General features: G+C 38.2%; 1 long non-coding RNA gene across 1 annotated transcript; it reads right to left on the reverse strand.

The window, feature by feature from the left end:
• Positions 1–380: 380 nt before the first annotated feature.
• On the reverse strand, positions 381–21,655 carry LOC127959879 (uncharacterized). Its single transcript, XR_008154312.1, has 3 exons — positions 21,554–21,655; positions 814–845; positions 381–629 (listed from the first exon to the last, which is right to left on the reverse strand). It is a non-coding gene; the product is annotated as an uncharacterized LOC127959879 (long non-coding RNA).
• Between the last annotated feature and the right edge of the window lie 4,755 nt (positions 21,656–26,410).

The following is a 26,410-nucleotide window of genomic DNA, read 5'->3' on the forward strand; positions in this document are numbered from 1 at the left end:
ACAGAGTTGAATATATTAACGTTACAAATCAAGCTGAACTGTACAGTTTTAAAATTATATTCGTATGTGTATCATTAATTTCTATTTTATTATTAATATTATGCTTATTTAGGTGTACTCTTCAAGATATTGCTGATAAAATTTCACTTACCTTGCTAAGGATATCATGACCTGAATATTTCAAGGACAAATGTGAGATTTAAAATAAATAAGTAAAAAAAAATAACTGCTCTATTTTTTTGTCACACAGAAATGTTGTGAATCATTTATATCACTAGTCCTTTTTCATACTCTTTAACTATGTAGAAAATAAAAACCTAACTTGGCAAGCAAATACATTTTGTAAAAAAATATTTAGTTAAAAATATACAGAACTCCAGTGGACAAGTAGAACAGAAAACATGTTTGAAGGCTAAATTCTAGAAGTAGGCCATGGTGGCTTGTTTTGGTGGTAGGAAATACGTGACAGAAAATAAGTGTAAGAATTTATAACGGATAATAATTTACCTCGTCAGAAACTTGCTCATCCCTCATTAAAATGTTCAAACTGTTCACTTGAATGTCATATGGCCCCACACTTCCTAATGTGAATCTTGGGCTCTTGTTTTGGAGACACCTTAATGTCTTATCTACGCAGATGAATAATAATTAATAAATGACACATTTTGCAACCACACTAATTTTCATTAACAATAAATATGGGAAATGCAGATCTGAATACATTGTAAAGGTATTTTTATAACAACATGCTGTAAAATAAGTTGCTTATCATGTAGGTTATGGAGAAGCAATCCCCCTTAAGTGAAATCATACCTTCCATTGTGTGCTCTTGGTCACTTGGTGCCCTTTAAATACAGAAGTAACAGACAGTTTTTAATGATAGATCTTATCTCATTATATTGTATAGGTCATTATATAATCATGAGGAAAAGTTTTTTTGAGCAAACTGTAATATCTTAGATCCATCTGGAATTTTGGATTCCAAGATGTTACAGTGAACTGAAAGTTGAAATACATTTAAAGCTGCAGTAGGGAACTTTTGACGCTCTAGCGGTTAATAAACAGAACTGCTTGTGTTGTGCGGAAGAACATTGTAGCCGGAACTACTTCTCTCTGTTTATGTCTATGAAGAATCACAAAGGTACTGGATTACTCCGCCGCGGTATCCCCGAAGCAATCTAAAATAAATCAGTAATGACTTGAGGTCATCATATTCATATGTAACAATAAATCAGTGATGACTTAAGGTCATCATATTCATATGTAACAGAATAAATCAGTAATGACTTGAGGTCATCATATTCATATGTAACAGAATAAATCAGTGATGACTTGAGGTCATCATATTCATATGTGACAGAATAAATCAGTGATGACTTGAGGTCATCATATTCATATGTGACAGAATAAATCAGTGATGACTTGAGGTCATCATATTCATATGTGACAGAATAAATCAGTGATGACTTGAGGTCATCATATTCATATGTGACAGAATAAATCAGTGATGACTTGAGGTCATCATATTCATATGTGACAGAATAAATCAGTGATGACTTGAGGTCATCATATTCATATGTAACAGAATAAATCAGTGATGACTTGAGGTCATCATATTCATATGTGACAGAATAAATCAGTGATGACTTGAGGTCATCATATTCATATGTAACAGAATAAATCAGTGATGACTTGAGGTCATCATATTCATATGTGACAGAATAAATCAGTAATGACTTGAGGTCATCATATTCATATGTAACAATAAATCAGTGATGACTTGAGGTCATCATATTCATATGTAACAAAAAATCAGTGATGACTTGAGGTCATCATATTCATATGTAACAGAATAAATCAGTGATGACTTGAGGTCATCATATTCATATTTGACAGAATAAATCAGTAATGACTTGAGGTCATCATATTCATATGTAACAATAAATCAGTAATGACTTGAGGTCATCATATTCATATTTGACAGAATAAATCAGTAATGACTTGAGGTCATCATATTCATATGTAACAATAAATCAGTAATGACTTGAGGTCATCATATTCATATTTGACAGAATAAATCAGTAATGACTTGAGGTCATCATATTCATATGTAACAATAAATCAGTGATGACTTGAGGTCATCATATTCATATGTAACAGAATAAATCAGTGATGACTTGAGGTCATCATATTCATATTTGACAGAATAAATCAGTGATGACTTGAGGTCATCATATTCATATGTAACAGAATAAATCAGTGATGACTTGAGGTCATCATATTCATATTTGACAGAATAAATCAGTGATGACTTGAGGTCATCATATTCATATGTAACAGAATAAATCAGTGATGACTTGAGGTCATCATATTCATATGTAACAAAAAATCAGTGATGACTTGAGGTCATCATATTCATATGTAACAATAAATCAGTGATGACTTGAGGTCATCATATTCATATGTAACAGAATAAATCAGTGATGACTTGAGGTCATCATATTCATATGTAACAGAATAAATCAGTAATGACTTGAGGTCATCATATTCATATGTAACAGAATAAATCAGTAATGACTTGAGGTCATCATATTCATATGTAACAGAATAAATCAGTAATGACTTGAGGTCATCATATTCATATGTAACAGAATAAATCAGTAATGACTTGAGGTCATCATATTCATATGTAACAGAATAAATCAGTAATGACTTGAGGTCATCATATTCATATGTAACAGAATAAATCAGTGATGACTTGAGGTCATCATATTCATATGTAACAGAATAAATCAGTAATGACTTGAGGTCATCATATTCATATGTAACAATAAATCAGTAATGACTTAAGGTCATCATATTCATATGTAACAGAATAAATCAGTGATGACTTGAGGTCATCATATTCATATGTAACAGAATAAATCAGTGATGACTTGAGGTCATCATATTCATATGTAACAATAAATCAGTGATGACTTGAGGTCATCATATTCATATTTGACAGAATAAATCAGTGATGACTTGAGGTCATCATATTCATATGTAACAATAAATCAGTAATGACTTGAGGTCATCATATTCATATTTGACAGAATAAATCAGTGATGACTTGAGGTCATCATATTCATATGTAACAGAATAAATCAGTGATGACTTGAGGTCATCATATTCATATGTAACAATAAATCAGTGATGACTTGAGGTCATCATATTCATATGTAACAAAAAAATCAGTGATGACTTGAGGTCATCATATTCATATGTAACAGAATAAATCAGTGATGACTTGAGGTCATCATATTCATATGTAACAATAAATCAGTAATGACTTGAGGTCATCATATTCATATTTGACAGAATAAATCAGTGATGACTTGAGGTCATCATATTCATATGTAACAATAAATCAGTGATGACTTGAGGTCATCATATTCATATGTAACAGAATAAATCAGTGATGACTTGAGGTCATCATATTCATATGTAACAGAATAAATCAGTAATGACTTGAGGTCATCATATTCATATGTAACTGAATAAATCAGTAATGACTTGAGGTCATCATATTCATATGTAACAGAATAAATCAGTGATGACTTGAGGTCATCATATTCATATGTAACAGAATAAATCAGTGATGACTTGAGGTCATCATATTCATATGTAACAGAATAAATCAGTAATGACTTGAGGTCATCATATTCATATGTAACAGAATAAATCAGTAATGACTTGAGGTCATCATATTCATATGTAACAGAATAAATCAGTAATGACTTGAGGTCATCATATTCATATGTAACAGAATAAATCAGTGATGACTTGAGGTCATCATATTCATATGTAACAGAATAAATCAGTGATGACTTGAGGTCATCATATTCATATGTAACAGAATAAATCAGTGATGACTTGAGGTCATCATATTCATATGTAACAGAATAAATCAGTGATGACTTGAGGTCATCATATTCATATTTGACAGAATAAATCAGTGATGACTTGAGGTCATCATATTCATATGTAACAGAATAAATCAGTAATGACTTGAGGTCATCATATTCATATGTAACAGAATAAATCAGTAATGACTTAAGGTCATGTAAGGGAAACAGGTCAATTTAGCTCAAAGGGAATCATTTAAGATTTTAAAGGGAATTTGAACAGAATCACTGTTTCACGGCTGCTCACGGAGACGCGCCTGCGGTTCAGTGAACGAGCCGTTTAACATCAAATCTGCGCTGGATACTAATATCCAAACTATAGTGAAACACTATCAATTAGCACAGTAACAAGATCGACAGTTTAAGACATTAACTTGTAAGCACAAAACACAAGATACTTCTCTTTTCAATATGAATAAGGCTTTATTAGATAAATCTAAGACATATAAACTAATCTAACACATAAACGCACGCACACACACATTCACACAAGTTGCAGGAAGGTCGAAAGTTAGGGAAAGATGAGTTTAAGAGAATGGAAATATGGAATCCCAAGTTAACAGCAATACGTTAAATTGCATAAACATGAACAACCATCAATCACGTAATTAGCGCTCGCATTGAGTTCCTCAATGAGGTTAAAATTATATTAGATACACCAGTAAAGGTCACAGTCTGGAGGTAAAGTTACTTGCATCTCCTGTGAAGAAGGAGCCTCGGTGAAAGGGCTATCCCGAGGTCGTTGATTGGCTGGAAGTTCAGTCTCTGAAGTGACGTCTTGGGAAGCCCGTGGTTGTTGGGCGTTGGCTGAAAGTGCAGAGTCGTGTTCGCTGGTTGAAGTTGAATGGACGTTACAAAACTTAACTCAGAACACGAAACTCTCAAACGGAAAAGAAAAGAAATAAAGTTTGACGAGACTAGGTTGTGTTCCTTCTCATAGTAGCAGCAGGCAGGCACGCTGGAACCGCGCTCAAAGAACAATGATGACTACCGCATGGCTAGATGCTACAAGCTAAAGCTAGGTAGCAAAGCTACAAGCTAAAAGCTAAGAGCAGGCATGACTGATAGCACAAGCAATGCTAGACTAAAAGCCGACATGGCTAATAGCAGCAGCTAGACTAGGACTAACAGCAGACTAAAAGCAAGGCATGACTAAAAGCCAAATTACATGGGGTCCAAAGTATTTAAAACTTCCTTGTTGGCCACCCCTCAAATGTTGCCTTGACCAATCAGATATGTTCTTTGGGTGGGTATCATAAATCATTTGTTTATCTTACCAAGCATGTGGTTCTTGCCTCACAGGGTCTAATTTTGGACATGATTCCTATAACATGATTATGATATATTTTACAAATAAATGATTGTCAGGACAATATCAAGCAAGAAAATGCGATTATTTGAATACTAGACATGACTAGGTATCCTATAGTTATCAAAAGACATACACAATAAGTGATTATACATGATAGTCAAATGTGTGGGTTACACGTAAATGAATATGGAGTTAAGCAATGGAATGATTCATTCATAAGTCTTTTTTGAGTTCATTCTGGTCCATATATAATGTATAAAAAGGGTTTCTTTGCCATTCTCTGGCAAAGGACTTTTCTGTGAAGACAAAGGTTTAAAGCCCTTCCCCCTTAGGAATTTCAGTCTGGTTTCACTGGCTGGGGGGGGAAGTCAATGCAAGTATTTAACTTGATCTCCTGGGTTTACATGTGATGTCCAGCGTTGCATTCCAATCACGAACAATAAATTTGACAATCTCTTCTTCGAATTAAAATTGTCAATAATTGTTCTATTGGTGTTAATGTTGAAAGCTGTTGTGTGAACAAGTTGGTTGGTTGGTTATCTTGCTTGGTTCCTGTGGCACTAGAACTGATTTATGACTTCCTTGAGGAATTCAGCTCATGTTTCAATGCACACAGCTCTGATAGACTCTTTGATTTGTCTGATTTGACTCATTTCTGCTACATATATCCCCCTTTCGATCGGCGAGGTGTTTAGGTGAAGACATCGTCGATCGCTGGAGAAACAAAGGCAGAAGAAGCAGACAAACACAGCAAACAGCAAGACAACACCTCCATGACAGTTACTGTACTGGTGCAGGCATCAGGTTATTTAGGTACACATGGTTAAGTTCAATTAGTCAATGTAGTTTAGCACATTGAGGATAGTTTAGATCGTCTTGGAAATTGTTTTTATTTTGATTCATCAATCAAATTTGTGGTTAACTTTGTTTGGTTCTTCTAGGTTGTCTTACTTTACATGTTTACCATTAGTTTTCTAGTAATTTCATTTTCAATTCAATGGATTGACCTATCATGCATGGAGCTCTCTGGCTTCCATTCAGTTTAGAGTGGCTGGCGGATATTAGGTGTTGCGAGTCAATCCTAATATCAGACCTTCGACCCTCGCAGGGTGTCTAGGCGTTTCACCTACTCAGGAAAGAGGGGAAGGAGAAGGATAGGTAAAAGAAGAACAAAACAAAACAAGGCTGCTGTGGGTTTTCCTAGCATGTGTTACAACTACTATTGAGCTAGGATGTCAGGTGCAGCTAGTGTGTCGTGAACCTTAACTTAGTGTCAGGTGTTCTACCTATTGTGAGGATGGCTGCACGTTTCTTCATGGTGGGTATGTGTAACTTTGTTACGCTAAAAGTTGGATATTCTACCTGTGGGAAGAATATGTTTGTTGACTGTGTTATCAGTAGATGTGTTTACCTCTGGGTGTAGGTAATGTTGTGTATTACTGGTGTAGTGCATGTGTGGTCAGATCTGTTCAAGTCTGTGTTGTCTCCCCCTTTTTCTAGAATGTCACTTAAGACTGGCTCTCAGCATCCTTGGCTTGGATGAGGGCGTGTCCATGGTCTAATGAGGGGTCAGTCCAGCAAGGCAGGAAGTTCTTTAGCAGACAGTCGGAGGCAGTTTGGCATGGCTGTGTGAAGCTGAGTTGCAAAACTTGTCTCCTATGTTGCATTCTTCTTGTGATGCCTTCTGGCTGTAGCAGACTTTCTGACCTTCTGTGCTCTGGTGGTTGCTGTTGCACAGACAGGGAATTTGGAACTTGGAGTTGGAGTTCATTTGACAGTTTGTTAGTGACTGAGGTGATGTCCTTTAGTACCTCAGATTTTTCATCAACAGTTGGCCGTGAAAGACTTGTTCGTTCTGGGTTGTTGTTGAACAGGTGCTTGTCATCTCTGATGTGGTGCACCAGGTGATCACCGGCCTTCCGTTCTGTCGCTGGTCACAGCGAGCATGACTCAACTTTGTGGTCATATGCATGTAAATTGTCTTGAAGGAACTCTCTTAGTTGTTCCATGACTTGTTCCGTGTCTTCTAATGGTAAGCGGTTATGTTCTTGTGCATACTCAGCACTGTGCATGTCTGAGTGGTGCTGAGGTGGGTTTTGTTGTCGCTTACCCACACGAGTTGCTCTTGGATGAGTCAGGTGATTACCCTTGGATCTCTGGTTAGGTTTCCAGATGTTATCCTTTTGGTTTCTTGAGAAGCGTGGCTGGTCCCATGGATTTTTCCAGCAGTTGGGCTGAAAGCGGTCGTGGATATGGGCGTCACGTTCTCTGTGCTCTTGATGGAAGACTCTGGTGTTGTGATGCCACTGGGTGTCGTCCAGTGCAAGGCTTGAGTCTTTGTTGACAGAGTTCAAGAGTGTGGATGTTTTGTTACCTTTCTTTGAGGCCAACTTCTGCTTGTTATAGGCCTTCTGTGTTAGGTCACGCAACTGTTGGATGGTCATGGAGTTCGGACAGGCCATGACACCTAGATGGTGACTGACTCCAGGGTGCAGATTCTTTAGGAAGAGGGTTTTGAAGTTCACATCCTCTTCAAGGTCAGAGTTGTTGTGTGCACCAAAGTAGGATTGTCGGAGTCGGTTGTAGTAAGCTTGTGGAGTCTCTTGACGACCTTGTTTGGTTTCCAAGGCAGTTAACAGTCCATGTTCAGACTCTGGGTCTGTAAACTCTTTAATCAGGACCTCACGAAGTCGCTGGTAGTTTGACTTGGTTTGACTGGGCTGTCGATCTAGAAAGTTTCGTACCTCGGGACTGGACGTGGCTCTAAGGAGGTATAACCAGTCTCTGTCAGTCACATGAGGTCTCACTTCCAGTTGAAATTCGATATCTCGCAGGTAAGCTTGGATGTCGGGGCTCTCTGTGGAGTTCGGGTTGAACCTGCTGATGTTTTTAGACAGCTTGTTGAGGTCTTTGATTGTCATCCCGTGTGCAGCTTCAAGGCCTTGGACGGGAGGTTTTCTTTCGTTGGCAGGAAAGGGTTGTGTGGCGAAGGCAGGTGAGGTTTTGGGTTGTGGCCCTTCGCTCCTTTCGTCATATGCCAGTTCTTGGACGTGGGACTCTGCTCTGCTCAGCAGTGATGAGGCTAAGGGAGGTTTCTCTTTCCTTGGCTCTAGTTTGTGCTTGTAAGCATTTTGGAGTTCTTTTCTGACCATGTAGAGCTCATCATTGGTATCGTCTAGTTGTTGGGTCAGATTGTCCATTTCAGTTCTGTACCTTTCAAGGTGGTCTTTCAAAGCACTGATTTCAGAGTTTTTGTTTCTGATGTCTATCTTGGCTTTCTCTAGTAGCTGTTCGGCATACTGGAGTCTGTTTACCAGGTCTTTCTGAGCAGCCGTTGTATGTTGCTGGTCGAGCTGAGCTGCTGCCAGGGCTGCTTGGAGCTTCATAACTTGTTCTGTTGTATCCTGCTCCCTCTCGCTGGGTGCTTTGAGTTGATTTTGAACTTTCACTTCCAGCTTGTCTATGCGACGTTGAGCACGTGTCAGCTCCTCTTGAAGGTGGGTGATGTGCTTGTCGCTCAGTTTCAGCTGGGTTGTGAAGGCATAGCTTAGTGAGCTCGTGATCTTGACTAGCTCCTCGTGGTTGTTGTTCTGGCTTGAATCTTGTGTCAGGAATCTTCTCAGGATTAGGATTATTATTAAAAATAATAACAGTTCAAATGTCTTTGGAGTGAGGCTGTCTGTTATGCCTCTCAGCCAAATGTTCACATCTTCCCCATGGGCAATGGGGTCTGCAGTCTGCGGCATGTTGGCACGCTGGGGAGAAGAGAGACTGACACAGATCTGTGTGGAGTAAAAGCCTATGTGTGGTGGGACAACTAAGTGTTGTATCAGTGATTGTGAACCACTAGTGAAATGTGGTGATGACTGTGTTGCTCTCAGGGTGTCTAAGTAGACTAGAGATGCGAAGACTTTGTCACTCTAATGAGGAAGAGGAAAAGAGAGACAGAGGTGAAAAACAAATTCAAATGACAAGCAAAATTTCTGTTTTTCAAATGAGGAAAATTATTTTTTTCAATTAAATGTTATCAAAAACATAAACAATATTATTATATTTCTTGCTTTGGACAAAAGAATACAATAATAATTCTGATATCTCTTTTCTTAGTCTGACAGGATTGACACCGTACACCTTTCAGTTGGACCGCTCACCAGGGAGTCAGCGAAGGCGACAGTTGCTCAACACGTATCTATTAAATTGATCTCAACGATGGATGAGATGCTAAAACTTGGATTGCGTTTCCAAATGTAGGGAGGTTAGGAAGAACAAATGAGAGGATGATTACAATCAAATTCATAAGGATAATTCGTCGTCTTTGGCACGATTGTGTATTTACTTCACTTAGAATTGATTGATGGTTCTTACATGTCCTACAAATGTAAAAAGAGAAGAGGAAAGTAAAGGAGAGAGAGGACGGAGATGGTAAGTCTCAGAAGCGGTTACCTCAACTACAAGGAGAGCGTTGTGTTAGTTGCTGCACAACTAATCAAACAAAATAAACTTTAAATGAAAGAGAGTTGTCTTTCTAATTTATTTGAACTCGTAGTGAGGGATAACAATGTCTCCTTTTAGGGCTCAGGTTTGTCGTTCCCAGGCTAGGATACACAAAGTAAAGAAATGGTAAGAAAAAGTAAAATTAAAAAAATTAATAAATGGGCAAAATATGCAAAAATGAAATAAAAAAAAAAAGGAAATCAATAAGTAAAACAATAGTGGTTAAGTGTATAACCAAAATAGGAAGAGGGGTAAAACGCATTCAAATAATTAAAGGTCTGAATAGCATATATTCAGATGGGTAATAAATAAATTAGGAAGAATAAGTTTACTTAAACTTCCAAAGTTCAAGGCTTATTCATTCCTAAAATAATAAGACCCAAAAGAGAATACTAGAAATAAAAGATCATATGAAATGATCTGAGAGGGAAATTTTAAATGATTCAAAATAAATTTAATGTTTCAATTAAATTTCAATTTGACAATTAATAATTGTGAGTCAGTATTTCCCTTTCTAGTAAAATGAAAATAAGTGGTCTAGTGAGAAAACAGAGCGATAAAAAGAAAGAGACTAACAAGTGTTAGTTAAGATGTTGAAAATGGTTAAATCACGTCAGCGTTGCCCAAACACACATTATTCTACCACTGGATGGTAATGCTAACGGCTAACCTTTGAGGCTAGTGGCTTTAGTATAGACTTCAATGTAAATGCAATGGTTTCGTTAGCTTAGCGACACCGCAGAGTTTGTGCGCTGCGCGTGCACAGTTCAGAGTTGCTCCGGAAGTACGTTAGGCTTCCGGGTCACGGTCGTCACTATGGCAACCAAAACACATTCTAGTGGATCAGCACATGAATCGTTGCATTGTTGCAAATACAGTTAAGCATGTTACATGAAATGTCGGCTCATTTCAACACTGTACCAATAACAACACCGCCTTTCAGTTGGTTTTGCGATGTGGCACTTAAACTCTCAGTTTGTATAGAGTTAAATTTATCTTAATTCAAATAGCAGCTTCCTGCTGTAGTTAAGGGAACACAGTTATATCAATCTCAGCAATTTGAATCTCCGTGCCAGTTTTTCTGGACACAAACATAAAAGTTTTCCTTCGCTGTTGGTACACAGTTAAACTTTACTTGATCAAGCTTTTAAAACACTCCCATTCAAATTACTCTCGGACACACGCAGTGTTACGCGAGATTGCATTCACTTTGTGAACGGATACAAATGGGCAAACATTGTTCTCTAATGTTTAACGTTAATTTAGGGGAGTAGAATATCAAATTTGATTCGGCAGTGGAACACGCACTGGCAATCAAACTATATGAAATATGAATACGGGGACTTTGATAAATAGATTGAGGAACCCGCTCAAAACTATTCTTTATTCACCGATTTATATCCCTTTTGAAACACTAACAGTTTAGCTCCGTTCAGCAAACAGTGACTGAGATAGCGTTTGAGACACTGGAACACGCAGTGAAATCAAATCAGCTATAAAACAAGGCATTACACAAATGAGGAACACGCTCAATTTCTACCTTATTGTACGATCTCAGATGTTTACTTTTAAGTTCACTTACTGCTGTTAACAAAGGGGAGACGGACTCGAGTTAAAGTCTCCTCTAGCTCCTTTCATTCAAGCGGGAGGGCGCGCGCTGCTTACGTCACGCAAACACACACACATACTCAGGTCTCGGAAGCTTTTCATCCGTCATTCCTTTAGCAAAATCAAAGATTAAATAACTTGGTTTATGCTCACAATTTAGGTTAAACTGCCTGCATTCTCCACCATTATAAATGTAAGGGAAACAGGTCAATTTAGCTCAAAGGGAATCATTTAAGATTTTAAAGGGAATTTGAACAGAATCACTGTTTCACGGCTGCTCACGGAGACGCGCCTGCGGTTCAGTGAACGAGCCGTTTAACATCAAATCTGCGCTGGATACTAATATCCAAACTATAGTGAAACACTATCAATTAGCACAGTAACAAGATCGACAGTTTAAGACATTAACTTGTAAGCACAAAACACAAGATACTTCTCTTTTCAATATGAATAAGGCTTTATTAGATAAATCTAAGACATATAAACTAATCTAACACATAAACGCACGCACACACACATTCACACAAGTTGCAGGAAGGTCGAAAGTTAGGGAAAGATGAGTTTAAGAGAATGGAAATATGGAATCCCAAGTTAACAGCAATACGTTAAATTGCATAAACATGAACAACCATCAATCACGTAATTAGCGCTCGCATTGAGTTCCTCAATGAGGTTAAAATTATATTAGATACACCAGTAAAGGTCACAGTCTGGAGGTAAAGTTACTTGCATCTCCTGTGAAGAAGGAGCCTCGGTGAAAGGGCTATCCCGAGGTCGTTGATTGGCTGGAAGTTCAGTCTCTGAAGTGACGTCTTGGGAAGCCCGTGGTTGTTGGGCGTTGGCTGAAAGTGCAGAGTCGTGTTCGCTGGTTGAAGTTGAATGGACGTTACAAAACTTAACTCAGAACACGAAACTCTCAAACGGAAAAGAAAAGAAATAAAGTTTGACGAGACTAGGTTGTGTTCCTTCTCATAGTAGCAGCAGGCAGGCACGCTGGAACCGCGCTCAAAGAACAATGATGACTACCGCATGGCTAGATGCTACAAGCTAAAGCTAGGTAGCAAAGCTACAAGCTAAAAGCTAAGAGCAGGCATGACTGATAGCACAAGCAATGCTAGACTAAAAGCCGACATGGCTAATAGCAGCAGCTAGACTAGGACTAACAGCAGACTAAAAGCAAGGCATGACTAAAAGCCAAATTACATGGGGTCCAAAGTATTTAAAACTTCCTTGTTGGCCACCCCTCAAATGTTGCCTTGACCAATCAGATATGTTCTTTGGGTGGGTATCATAAATCATTTGTTTATCTTACCAAGCATGTGGTTCTTGCCTCACAGGGTCTAATTTTGGACATGATTCCTATAACATGATTATGATATATTTTACAAATAAATGATTGTCAGGACAATATCAAGCAAGAAAATGCGATTATTTGAATACTAGACATGACTAGGTATCCTATAGTTATCAAAAGACATACACAATAAGTGATTATACATGATAGTCAAATGTGTGGGTTACACGTAAATGAATATGGAGTTAAGCAATGGAATGATTCATTCATAAGTCTTTTTTTGAGTTCATTCTGGTCCATATATAATGTATAAAAAGGGTTTCTTTGCCATTCTCTGGCAAAGGACTTTTCTGTGAAGACAAAGGTTTAAAGCCCTTCCCCCTTAGGAATTTCAGTCTGGTTTCACTGGCTGGGGGGGGGAAGTCAATGCAAGTATTTAACTTGATCTCCTGGGTTTACATGTGATGTCCAGCGTTGCATTCCAATCACGAACAATAAATTTGACAATCTCTTCTTCGAATTAAAATTGTCAATAATTGTTCTATTGGTGTTAATGTTGAAAGCTGTTGTGTGAACAAGTTGGTTGGTTGGTTATCTTGCTTGGTTCCTGTGGCACTAGAACTGATTTATGACTTCCTTGAGGAATTCAGCTCATGTTTCAATGCACACAGCTCTGATAGACTCTTTGATTTGTCTGATTTGACTCATTTCTGCTACATATATCCCCCTTTCGATCGGCGAGGTGTTTAGGTGAAGACATCGTCGATCGCTGGAGAAACAAAGGCAGAAGAAGCAGACAAACACAGCAAACAGCAAGACAACACCTCCATGACAGTTACTGTACTGGTGCAGGCATCAGGTTATTTAGGTACACATGGTTAAGTTCAATTAGTCAATGTAGTTTAGCACATTGAGGATAGTTTAGATCGTCTTGGAAATTGTTTTTATTTTGATTCATCAATCAAATTTGTGGTTAACTTTGTTTGGTTCTTCTAGGTTGTCTTACTTTACATGTTTACCATTAGTTTTCTAGTAATTTCATTTTCAATTCAATGGATTGACCTATCATGCATGGAGCTCTCTGGCTTCCATTCAGTTTAGAGTGGCTGGCGGATATTAGGTGTTGCGAGTCAATCCTAATATCAGACCTTCGACCCTCGCAGGGTGTCTAGGCGTTTCACCTACTCAGGAAAGAGGGGAAGGAGAAGGATAGGTAAAAGAAGAACAAAACAAAACAAGGCTGCTGTGGGTTTTCCTAGCATGTGTTACAACTACTATTGAGCTAGGATGTCAGGTGCAGCTAGTGTGTCGTGAACCTTAACTTAGTGTCAGGTGTTCTACCTATTGTGAGGATGGCTGCACGTTTCTTCATGGTGGGTATGTGTAACTTTGTTACGCTAAAAGTTGGATATTCTACCTGTGGGAAGAATATGTTTGTTGACTGTGTTATCAGTAGATGTGTTTACCTCTGGGTGTAGGTAATGTTGTGTATTACTGGTGTAGTGCATGTGTGGTCAGATCTGTTCAAGTCTGTGTTGTCTCCCCCTTTTTCTAGAATGTCACTTAAGACTGGCTCTCAGCATCCTTGGCTTGGATGAGGGCGTGTCCATGGTCTAATGAGGGGTCAGTCCAGCAAGGCAGGAAGTTCTTTAGCAGACAGTCGGAGGCAGTTTGGCATGGCTGTGTGAAGCTGAGTTGCAAAACTTGTCTCCTATGTTGCATTCTTCTTGTGATGCCTTCTGGCTGTAGCAGACTTTCTGACCTTCTGTGCTCTGGTGGTTGCTGTTGCACAGACAGGGAATTTGGAACTTGGAGTTGGAGTTCATTTGACAGTTTGTTAGTGACTGAGGTGATGTCCTTTAGTACCTCAGATTTTTCATCAACAGTTGGCCGTGAAAGACTTGTTCGTTCTGGGTTGTTGTTGAACAGGTGCTTGTCATCTCTGATGTGGTGCACCAGGTGATCACCGGCCTTCCGTTCTGTCGCTGGTCACAGCGAGCATGACTCAACTTTGTGGTCATATGCATGTAAATTGTCTTGAAGGAACTCTCTTAGTTGTTCCATGACTTGTTCCGTGTCTTCTAATGGTAAGCGGTTATGTTCTTGTGCATACTCAGCACTGTGCATGTCTGAGTGGTGCTGAGGTGGGTTTTGTTGTCGCTTACCCACACGAGTTGCTCTTGGATGAGTCAGGTGATTACCCTTGGATCTCTGGTTAGGTTTCCAGATGTTATCCTTTTGGTTTCTTGAGAAGCGTGGCTGGTCCCATGGATTTTTCCAGCAGTTGGGCTGAAAGCGGTCGTGGATATGGGCGTCACGTTCTCTGTGCTCTTGATGGAAGACTCTGGTGTTGTGATGCCACTGGGTGTCGTCCAGTGCAAGGCTTGAGTCTTTGTTGACAGAGTTCAAGAGTGTGGATGTTTTGTTACCTTTCTTTGAGGCCAACTTCTGCTTGTTATAGGCCTTCTGTGTTAGGTCACGCAACTGTTGGATGGTCATGGAGTTCGGACAGGCCATGACACCTAGATGGTGACTGACTCCAGGGTGCAGATTCTTTAGGAAGAGGGTTTTGAAGTTCACATCCTCTTCAAGGTCAGAGTTGTTGTGTGCACCAAAGTAGGATTGTCGGAGTCGGTTGTAGTAAGCTTGTGGAGTCTCTTGACGACCTTGTTTGGTTTCCAAGGCAGTTAACAGTCCATGTTCAGACTCTGGGTCTGTAAACTCTTTAATCAGGACCTCACGAAGTCGCTGGTAGTTTGACTTGGTTTGACTGGGCTGTCGATCTAGAAAGTTTCGTACCTCGGGACTGGACGTGGCTCTAAGGAGGTATAACCAGTCTCTGTCAGTCACATGAGGTCTCACTTCCAGTTGAAATTCGATATCTCGCAGGTAAGCTTGGATGTCGGGGCTCTCTGTGGAGTTCGGGTTGAACCTGCTGATGTTTTTAGACAGCTTGTTGAGGTCTTTGATTGTCATCCCGTGTGCAGCTTCAAGGCCTTGGACGGGAGGTTTTCTTTCGTTGGCAGGAAAGGGTTGTGTGGCGAAGGCAGGTGAGGTTTTGGGTTGTGGCCCTTCGCTCCTTTCGTCATATGCCAGTTCTTGGACGTGGGACTCTGCTCTGCTCAGCAGTGATGAGGCTAAGGGAGGTTTCTCTTTCCTTGGCTCTAGTTTGTGCTTGTAAGCATTTTGGAGTTCTTTTCTGACCATGTAGAGCTCATCATTGGTATCGTCTAGTTGTTGGGTCAGATTGTCCATTTCAGTTCTGTACCTTTCAAGGTGGTCTTTCAAAGCACTGATTTCAGAGTTTTTGTTTCTGATGTCTATCTTGGCTTTCTCTAGTAGCTGTTCGGCATACTGGAGTCTGTTTACCAGGTCTTTCTGAGCAGCCGTTGTATGTTGCTGGTCGAGCTGAGCTGCTGCCAGGGCTGCTTGGAGCTTCATAACTTGTTCTGTTGTATCCTGCTCCCTCTCGCTGGGTGCTTTGAGTTGATTTTGAACTTTCACTTCCAGCTTGTCTATGCGACGTTGAGCACGTGTCAGCTCCTCTTGAAGGTGGGTGATGTGCTTGTCGCTCAGTTTCAGCTGGGTTGTGAAGGCATAGCTTAGTGAGCTCGTGATCTTGACTAGCTCCTCGTGGTTGTTGTTCTGGCTTGAATCTTGTGTCAGGAATCTTCTCAGGATTAGGATTATTATTAAAAATAATAACAGTTCAAATGTCTTTGGAGTGAGGCTGTCTGTTATGCCTCTCAGCCAAATGTTCACATCTTCCCCATGGGCAATGGGGTCTGCAGTCTGCGGCATGTTGGCACGCTGGGGAGAAGAGAGACTGACACAGATCTGTGTGGAGTAAAAGCCTATGTGTGGTGGGACAACTAAGTGTTGTATCAGTGATTGTGAACCACTAGTGAAATGTGGTGATGACTGTGTTGCTCTCAGGGTGTCTAAGTAGACTAGAGATGCGAAGACTTTGTCACTCTAATGAGGAAGAGGAAAAGAGAGACAGAGGTGAAAAACAAATTCAAATGACAAGCAAAATTTCTGTTTTTCAAATGAGGAAAATTATTTTTTTCAATTAAATGTTATCAAAAACATAAACAATATTATTATATTTCTTGCTTTGGACAAAAGAATACAATAATAATTCTGATATCTCTTTTCTTAGTCTGACAGGATTGACACCGTACACCTTTCAGTTGGACCGCTCACCAGGGAGTCAGCGAAGGCGACAGTTGCTCAACACGTATCTATTAAATTGATCTCAACGATGGATGAGATGCTAAAACTTGGATTGCGTTTCCAAATGTAGGGAGGTTAGGAAGAACAAATGAGAGGATGATTACAATCAAATTCATAAGGATAATTCGTCGTCTTTGGCACGATTGTGTATTTACTTCACTTAGAATTGATTGATGGTTCTTACATGTCCTACAAATGTAAAAAGAGAAGAGGAAAGTAAAGGAGAGAGAGGACGGAGATGGTAAGTCTCAGAAGCGGTTACCTCAACTACAAGGAGAGCGTTGTGTTAGTTGCTGCACAACTAATCAAACAAAATAAACTTTAAATGAAAGAGAGTTGTCTTTCTAATTTATTTGAACTCGTAGTGAGGGATAACAATGTCTCCTTTTAGGGCTCAGGTTTGTCGTTCCCAGGCTAGGATACACAAAGTAAAGAAATGGTAAGAAAAAGTAAAATTAAAAAAATTAATAAATGGGCAAAATATGCAAAAATGAAATAAAAAAAAAAAGGAAATCAATAAGTAAAACAATAGTGGTTAAGTGTATAACCAAAATAGGAAGAGGGGTAAAACGCATTCAAATAATTAAAGGTCTGAATAGCATATATTCAGATGGGTAATAAATAAATTAGGAAGAATAAGTTTACTTAAACTTCCAAAGTTCAAGGCTTATTCATTCCTAAAATAATAAGACCCAAAAGAGAATACTAGAAATAAAAGATCATATGAAATGATCTGAGAGGGAAATTTTAAATGATTCAAAATAAATTTAATGTTTCAATTAAATTTCAATTTGACAATTAATAATTGTGAGTCAGTATTTCCCTTTCTAGTAAAATGAAAATAAGTGGTCTAGTGAGAAAACAGAGCGATAAAAAGAAAGAGACTAACAAGTGTTAGTTAAGATGTTGAAAATGGTTAAATCACGTCAGCGTTGCCCAAACACACATTATTCTACCACTGGATGGTAATGCTAACGGCTAACCTTTGAGGCTAGTGGCTTTAGTATAGACTTCAATGTAAATGCAATGGTTTCGTTAGCTTAGCGACACCGCAGAGTTTGTGCGCTGCGCGTGCACAGTTCAGAGTTGCTCCGGAAGTACGTTAGGCTTCCGGGTCACGGTCGTCACTATGGCAACCAAAACACATTCTAGTGGATCAGCACATGAATCGTTGCATTGTTGCAAATACAGTTAAGCATGTTACATGAAATGTCGGCTCATTTCAACACTGTACCAATAACAACACCGCCTTTCAGTTGGTTTTGCGATGTGGCACTTAAACTCTCAGTTTGTATAGAGTTAAATTTATCTTAATTCAAATAGCAGCTTCCTGCTGTAGTTAAGGGAACACAGTTATATCAATCTCAGCAATTTGAATCTCCGTGCCAGTTTTTCTGGACACAAACATAAAAGTTTTCCTTCGCTGTTGGTACACAGTTAAACTTTACTTGATCAAGCTTTTAAAACACTCCCATTCAAATTACTCTCGGACACACGCAGTGTTACGCGAGATTGCATTCACTTTGTGAACGGATACAAATGGGCAAACATTGTTCTCTAATGTTTAACGTTAATTTAGGGGAGTAGAATATCAAATTTGATTCGGCAGTGGAACACGCACTGGCAATCAAACTATATGAAATATGAATACGGGGACTTTGATAAATAGATTGAGGAACCCGCTCAAAACTATTCTTTATTCACCGATTTATATCCCTTTTGAAACACTAACAGTTTAGCTCCGTTCAGCAAACAGTGACTGAGATAGCGTTTGAGACACTGGAACACGCAGTGAAATCAAATCAGCTATAAAACAAGGCATTACACAAATGAGGAACACGCTCAATTTCTACCTTATTGTACGATCTCAGATGTTTACTTTTAAGTTCACTTACTGCTGTTAACAAAGGGGAGACGGACTCGAGTTAAAGTCTCCTCTAGCTCCTTTCATTCAAGCGGGAGGGCGCGCGCTGCTTACGTCACGCAAACACACACACATACTCAGGTCTCGGAAGCTTTTCATCCGTCATTCCTTTAGCAAAATCAAAGATTAAATAACTTGGTTTATGCTCACAATTTAGGTTAAACTGCCTGCATTCTCCACCATTATAAATGTAAGGGAAACAGGTCAATTTAGCTCAAAGGGAATCATTTAAGATTTTAAAGGGAATTTGAACAGAATCACTGTTTCACGGCTGCTCACGGAGACGCGCCTGCGGTTCAGTGAACGAGCCGTTTAACATCAAATCTGCGCTGGATACTAATATCCAAACTATAGTGAAACACTATCAATTAGCACAGTAACAAGATCGACAGTTTAAGACATTAACTTGTAAGCACAAAACACAAGATACTTCTCTTTTCAATATGAATAAGGCTTTATTAGATAAATCTAAGACATATAAACTAATCTAACACATAAACGCACGCACACACACATTCACACAAGTTGCAGGAAGGTCGAAAGTTAGGGAAAGATGAGTTTAAGAGAATGGAAATATGGAATCCCAAGTTAACAGCAATACGTTAAATTGCATAAACATGAACAACCATCAATCACGTAATTAGCGCTCGCATTGAGTTCCTCAATGAGGTTAAAATTATATTAGATACACCAGTAAAGGTCACAGTCTGGAGGTAAAGTTACTTGCATCTCCTGTGAAGAAGGAGCCTCGGTGAAAGGGCTATCCCGAGGTCGTTGATTGGCTGGAAGTTCAGTCTCTGAAGTGACGTCTTGGGAAGCCCGTGGTTGTTGGGCGTTGGCTGAAAGTGCAGAGTCGTGTTCGCTGGTTGAAGTTGAATGGACGTTACAAAACTTAACTCAGAACACGAAACTCTCAAACGGAAAAGAAAAGAAATAAAGTTTGACGAGACTAGGTTGTGTTCCTTCTCATAGTAGCAGCAGGCAGGCACGCTGGAACCGCGCTCAAAGAACAATGATGACTACCGCATGGCTAGATGCTACAAGCTAAAGCTAGGTAGCAAAGCTACAAGCTAAAAGCTAAGAGCAGGCATGACTGATAGCACAAGCAATGCTAGACTAAAAGCCGACATGGCTAATAGCAGCAGCTAGACTAGGACTAACAGCAGACTAAAAGCAAGGCATGACTAAAAGCCAAATTACATGGGGTCCAAAGTATTTAAAACTTCCTTGTTGGCCACCCCTCAAATGTTGCCTTGACCAATCAGATATGTTCTTTGGGTGGGTATCATAAATCATTTGTTTATCTTACCAAGCATGTGGTTCTTGCCTCACAGGGTCTAATTTTGGACATGATTCCTATAACATGATTATGATATATTTTACAAATAAATGATTGTCAGGACAATATCAAGCAAGAAAATGCGATTATTTGAATACTAGACATGACTAGGTATCCTATAGTTATCAAAAGACATACACAATAAGTGATTATACATGATAGTCAAATGTGTGGGTTACACGTAAATGAATATGGAGTTAAGCAATGGAATGATTCATTCATAAGTCTTTTTTTGAGTTCATTCTGGTCCATATATAATGTATAAAAAGGGTTTCTTTGCCATTCTCTGGCAAAGGACTTTTCTGTGAAGACAAAGGTTTAAAGCCCTTCCCCCTTAGGAATTTCAGTCTGGTTTCACTGGCTGGGGGGGGGAAGTCAATGCAAGTATTTAACTTGATCTCCTGGGTTTACATGTGATGTCCAGCGTTGCATTCCAATCACGAACAATAAATTTGACAATCTCTTCTTCGAATTAAAATTGTCAATAATTGTTCTATTGGTGTTAATGTTGAAAGCTGTTGTGTGAACAAGTTGGTTGGTTGGTTATCTTGCTTGGTTCCTGTGGCACTAGAACTGATTTATGACTTCCTTGAGGAATTCAGCTCATGTTTCAATGCACACAGCTCTGATAGACTCTTTGATTTGTCTGATTTGACTCATTTCTGCTACAGTCATCATATTCATATGTAACAATAAATCAGTGATGACTTGAGGTCATCATATTCATATGTAACAGAATAAATCAGTAATGACTTGAGGTCATCATATTCATATTTGACAGAATAAATCAGTAATGACTTGAGGTCATCATATTCATATGTAACAGAATAAATCAGTGATGACTTGAGGTCATCATATTCATATGTAACAGAATAAATCAGTGATCACGGATTATTACAGTAATAGATTAGTAATAAATCGCTTCTACCTGGATCTCGCAGCGAATTGCAGTACTGTCTGATGGTGGACCGAGCTGAATGGTCCGTGCGGCGAGCAAACTAGCGCTGTTTTGTTCCGCATTTCGGACGTTTGTCTTTGAATGCTACTGGATGCAACGAAACGGAAATGGACAATGGCACAGTGATGTAACTTTACATGTTAACGAGAGAAATATTAAGAAAATTTGTGGTGGCGGCAGTCCGAGCGCTAAACCGGCAGAAAATAAGATCGCAATACGGCCACTATTTAATCACAGCCTTTTTATAGTTTGGGACAAAATAAAAAAATGAAATAAATGTAAAAACAACATTTATCAGACTGTTTTATTTAGGCTAACTTTCCAATGCAAACTAACGTTAAAACTTCGGTGGTAAAAATAATCTAAAAATAAATATGAATTGTACTATCATTAATATACTGATATAAATTTATACGAGAAATTAAAAAGTTGTGGTCTTACCTTTTTACTTGCTATCTTCTCTGGTATCACGGTGCTTGCAGATGCAGGACAGTTTTTCTTTTCTTTGAATTTGTAAGAGGGGCGTTACTGTTATTTTGGCGGACTCTGCACTGCGCGCATAGTGATGACGTCATAAACTTTGATTGGCTGAGGCAGTTGTAGTCCCAGGGTCATCATAAAAAAATATTGGTCTCAGGACAACGAGGACTTGGCAAAATCAGGACGTGCCTCCACACACAAACACACACACACACACGCACACACACACACACACACACACACACACACACACACACACACACACACACACACACATATATATATATATACAGCAGAGGTGTCAAGTAACGAAGTACAAATACTTCGTTACTGTACTTAAGTAGAAATTTGGGGTATCTATACTTTACTTGAGTGATTATTTTTCAGCCGACTTTTTACTTTCTACTCCTTACATTTTCAGGCAAGTATCTGTACTTTCTACTCCTTACATTTTAAAAATAGCTTCGTTACTGCTATTCATTTCGGCTTGTTTTCATTCCGGCTTGTCATCATTAAAAAAAAATCCAGATAAATCGCGCCATCCGGATGGAGTGAATTTGATTGTGGTTGGTTGAGAAGTATAAACAGATACCATTCCGACACCCTATTGGTTTGTACGCGATCCATCGCACCTGCATCATGTGACACAAATCACATCACACTCCAGCAAGGACATAGCCAGTTTTGGGTTCGTTTATCAAAAAATATATTTCTTTAAAGTAGGGTTGGGTGTGGAACCTGTATCCGATCGCCTCAGAGTCAGTCCCCTTAAATTTCATTTGAAACCGGCGTCAGACCGGTCTCCCGTCTTTCAGCGCGCTCTTCAATCCGCAGACCGCGAGCGGAGCAGCGCATGCGTTGCGCAAACAAACAGAGGAAACAAGGTATGCGTTTATCGATAGATTGTTAGAATATCCGCATCTGTGCAGTTCTTTGTCATAAATACAGTTTACAAAAGGTCACGAGGAAGCAGTCGGTTTCTCATCTGTAAAGTTTTCACTCATCACACCACAGCCGTTTCCTCCAGCGAAAATCTAGCCCTTAACACATATGAACGACCACATACTTTAATTACACTTATTTTTAATATACTTAATTTAATCATACGTTCTTTATACATACACTACTGTTCAAAAGTCTTAGACACGTTAGTATTTTCACTTAAAAGAATGGTGTTAGGCCAGTTATTTATATATTTTGCTGTAGTGTGTCATTATAAAATATCAGTTTACATTTCCAAACATTCATTTTGCTGTTGTCAAACTGCTTGTGCATTCAAAATAGCACTAGATTATTATTAAAATTAATGGCAAACTGATATTTCCTACTGACACACTACAACAAAAGATATAAATAACTGGCTTAAAACCCTTTTTTGGGGTGAAAATACTAATTTTTCCATAAGACTTTTGCACAGTACTGTATTTTAAAAACGAAATTGTTGCTACTTTATAAAGAATGAGCATACAGTAATTCACAGACGGATTAAAGACAGTAACAGACAGCACTCATCTTAACTAAATATCAGAGTGATTGACAGAGATACAGTAGAAACATTATGTGTGGTTTTGTATTAAATAATGACCCAGATTGTGAAATACATTTATTAGCCTTAGATTAAGGGAAGCATAACTTGAGAAATGAGAGCATCCAGGGTGAAAGCTATGGATTTATTTTAAATATTTGTAATGTTCTTTAAACTTATCCATAGTTTTTTTTTTTTTTTTTTTTTTTGTGGTTCTTTTTTTTTTTTTAAGTATTGGTTCAGGCACAGTTTAGGTGCATAGCAGATGTACCGAATACAAGAAGCTATCAATCAAGAAGGTATCAGGATTATGACTTATTTTTCAGTTTTAGTTTTTGATTAATCACTTGGATTAATCATTCATTTTGACAGCACTATAATGTTTATTGTAAATAGACAACCATACAAGTGTAATTGTCACTAAGCCTGCACCAATGTTCTTGTCCATTGCCCTTGCAGATTCCTGCAGCTAAGCTTGGATGTACAGTACATTTACATTCCATTAAAGGTTATTGATGACATGCCTCTAAAGTTTGACTTTTTGGACCATAACAATAGTTACTGGTAACTAGTCATCATATCTATAGTCCTTTAATGTATTTGCATTGTACTAAAGTGTGTTCATTTTAAATGGGCATATATGCGGCTGATGTAGACCTGAAGGTTGAAACGTTGCTTGATTAAATTCCTCTGGAGCAGTAGTTTTCAGTGTTCAGATTTGTTCTTTATTTGTCTATATCATTCAGTTGTCTTGCACCTGCGTCCTAATTGGATGTTTGGGATGTGCACACCATTTTTGTATTTTCATATATGCGGCTGAAACAGGTAGCCTAGTGCATCCCAAATTTTTCAACATGAACATTTTAATATAACATTATAGTCATTATGGCCTTTAGAAAAATGTTTTTTGAGGAGGTGGGGTAGTGCACAATAGGCCCCTGTGGTGCGGCCTAAGCTTTTTTTCTTAATGGCATTTTTTCCCCCTTACATTACTTTTACTTTTATACTTTAAGTAGTTTTTTAAACCAGTACTTTTACACTTTTACTTGAGTAAAAAGCTTGAGTTGATACTTCAACTTCTACAAAAGTCTTTTTAAACCCTAGTATCTATACTTCTACTCAAGTAATGAATGTCAGTACTTTCGACACCACTACAGTTCCCCCTCCCATTTATTTATTTATTTATTTTTCTTTTTAATAATATGGAGAACAAATGGAAATTGTGTTTGCCACAGCATCCTTACAGTGAGCCCCTTTAATTTAATATTTTACCAATATGTTTATACTATTTGGTTCCACTATTAAACTAAATTACTACTTCTATTAAAACACCATTACAGGGAAAATTCTATCATCATTTACTCACCCTCCACTTGTCTCAAACCTGTATTCTTTCCTCTGCTAAACAAAAAGGCTTAAGTATTCTAATCTGATATTGTTTAGAACTGTGTAGAAAATCAGAATCTGAAGTGTTAATTTAGTAATACTGTAAACCATAGCAACACAGCAATGTGCTAAAAAACACTCAGAACACCTTACGTATTCATTCATGTAAAACCACCTACAGCACCATGGCATCATGGCAGAAAGTTTTGTATTGGCAAACACAAATTCTTTTCTTCAGAAAATGTAAACTTGTAGTTCTTTCATATCTCTTCTTTACCACATGTTACACACACACAGAGGGACAAACTGCTGACATAGACCATCCTGTTGTCAGTGACTTTCAAAATAGGTAAAAATGTACAGTAACAAAAAAAAAAAAAAATTCTTCTAAACCTTGTCTTATAACATTTCTTGAATTATATACTGCTTCAGAAGGTATCAGGGTTTGGAGGAATGTAGGTCTTAGAAACAAAAAAGATGGCCATGGCAAAGTAGCAGACTCTAAAAAGATGTTTATTCACAGTGATATTTTCATTTTTGAAATATGAAGTTGTTCTACTGCTACTGTCTTATTACAGTACTGTTAATCTGTTCCTCAAGAGCTTTTAGCTACTAAACTGGTACTAAATTACTAGTTCCCCCTCCCAGTCTGTACAAAACACAATTATGTACTGTACAATAACACCACAGTGGAAATTCATTTTTATAATAAAAGTACAATAAATACTAGCTGCACTCAAGTTTTGCAAGGTATCATGTATTGTCTTGTGTTATCTTATCAACATAATTCATCATATTTTGTCAGTGGAAACAGATCACTGGTGATGATTGATGTTTATTAATATAACCTTCAATTCAATCTCATTACATGTCAGTCAGCAGCCTATATTGGGCCTTTGGGTTGCTGTGGAGGGAATCAATCCCATTAGACTCAATATATTTGTTTGTTTTACCTTTAATAAAAAATCTGCAGCAAACATAAATGTTTAGAAAGCCAGCAGTCCAATTTTCTTAAAGATTCAATTGACAGACAAAAAAAATAAAACACTAAATCACGCCTAAATCATAGAGATGTTCCGATACCCTTTTTCTCTTCCCGATACCGATTCCGATACCTGGGCTCAGGGTATCGGCCGATACCGAGTACTGATCCGATACCTGGGTGTATATCTGTATATACAGCTGTATATACTACTAGCCCTGTGTAAATTGCTAGAATTTTTTTATGGTGTGCTTCAGACAGATCCCTCAATAAAACATGAACAAATACATGGTGAACTACTGTATTTATTACAGTATTTTTATTATCTAACATGAATTTGACAGTATTATTTATTTTCTTATGCAAAAAAGAACTTCAAATGCAGCCAAAAATCTAACACCGCAAACTAAAAAAGGTATTTAAGTTTTACAATATAACTGTATAAAAAAACTGCAACAAATAAGTCTAGGAATATAAAAAAAGATCTATTAATCAGATAATCTCTAACAAGTAAAAAACAAGTAAAAAACAAGCAACCATCTAGGCATAATTATTATTATTATAGAGATGTATTATTATTACTGTAGGCTACAACAGTAGCTTTATATATTGTCAATTTACTCATGTAAACCAAACATTTATTTTAATGGGCTGCCATGAAGATCTTTGAGTGTCTGTGTTTATGATATGACAGTATTCTCAAATGAAACGGTAAATTCTCATGAAGTGACGGTTTATGCGTTCGTGTCCTCATGACACACAGCAGAGACTACAAAACAGCGAGCTCTCGCGCATCTGTGCCAGTCACCCACAGAGATGTAGATTTTGCGGGAGTAATATTTAAATAGTATTTTGCAGTTTAATATTCACAGACACTAGTATATATTCGGCTACTGTCTGGAGCCCTGCGTTTTGACTTACACGG

The sequence above is a fragment of the Carassius gibelio genome, chromosome B6 (assembly GCF_023724105.1).
Source record: "Carassius gibelio isolate Cgi1373 ecotype wild population from Czech Republic chromosome B6, carGib1.2-hapl.c, whole genome shotgun sequence".
Taxonomy (NCBI): domain Eukaryota; kingdom Metazoa; phylum Chordata; class Actinopteri; order Cypriniformes; family Cyprinidae; genus Carassius; species Carassius gibelio.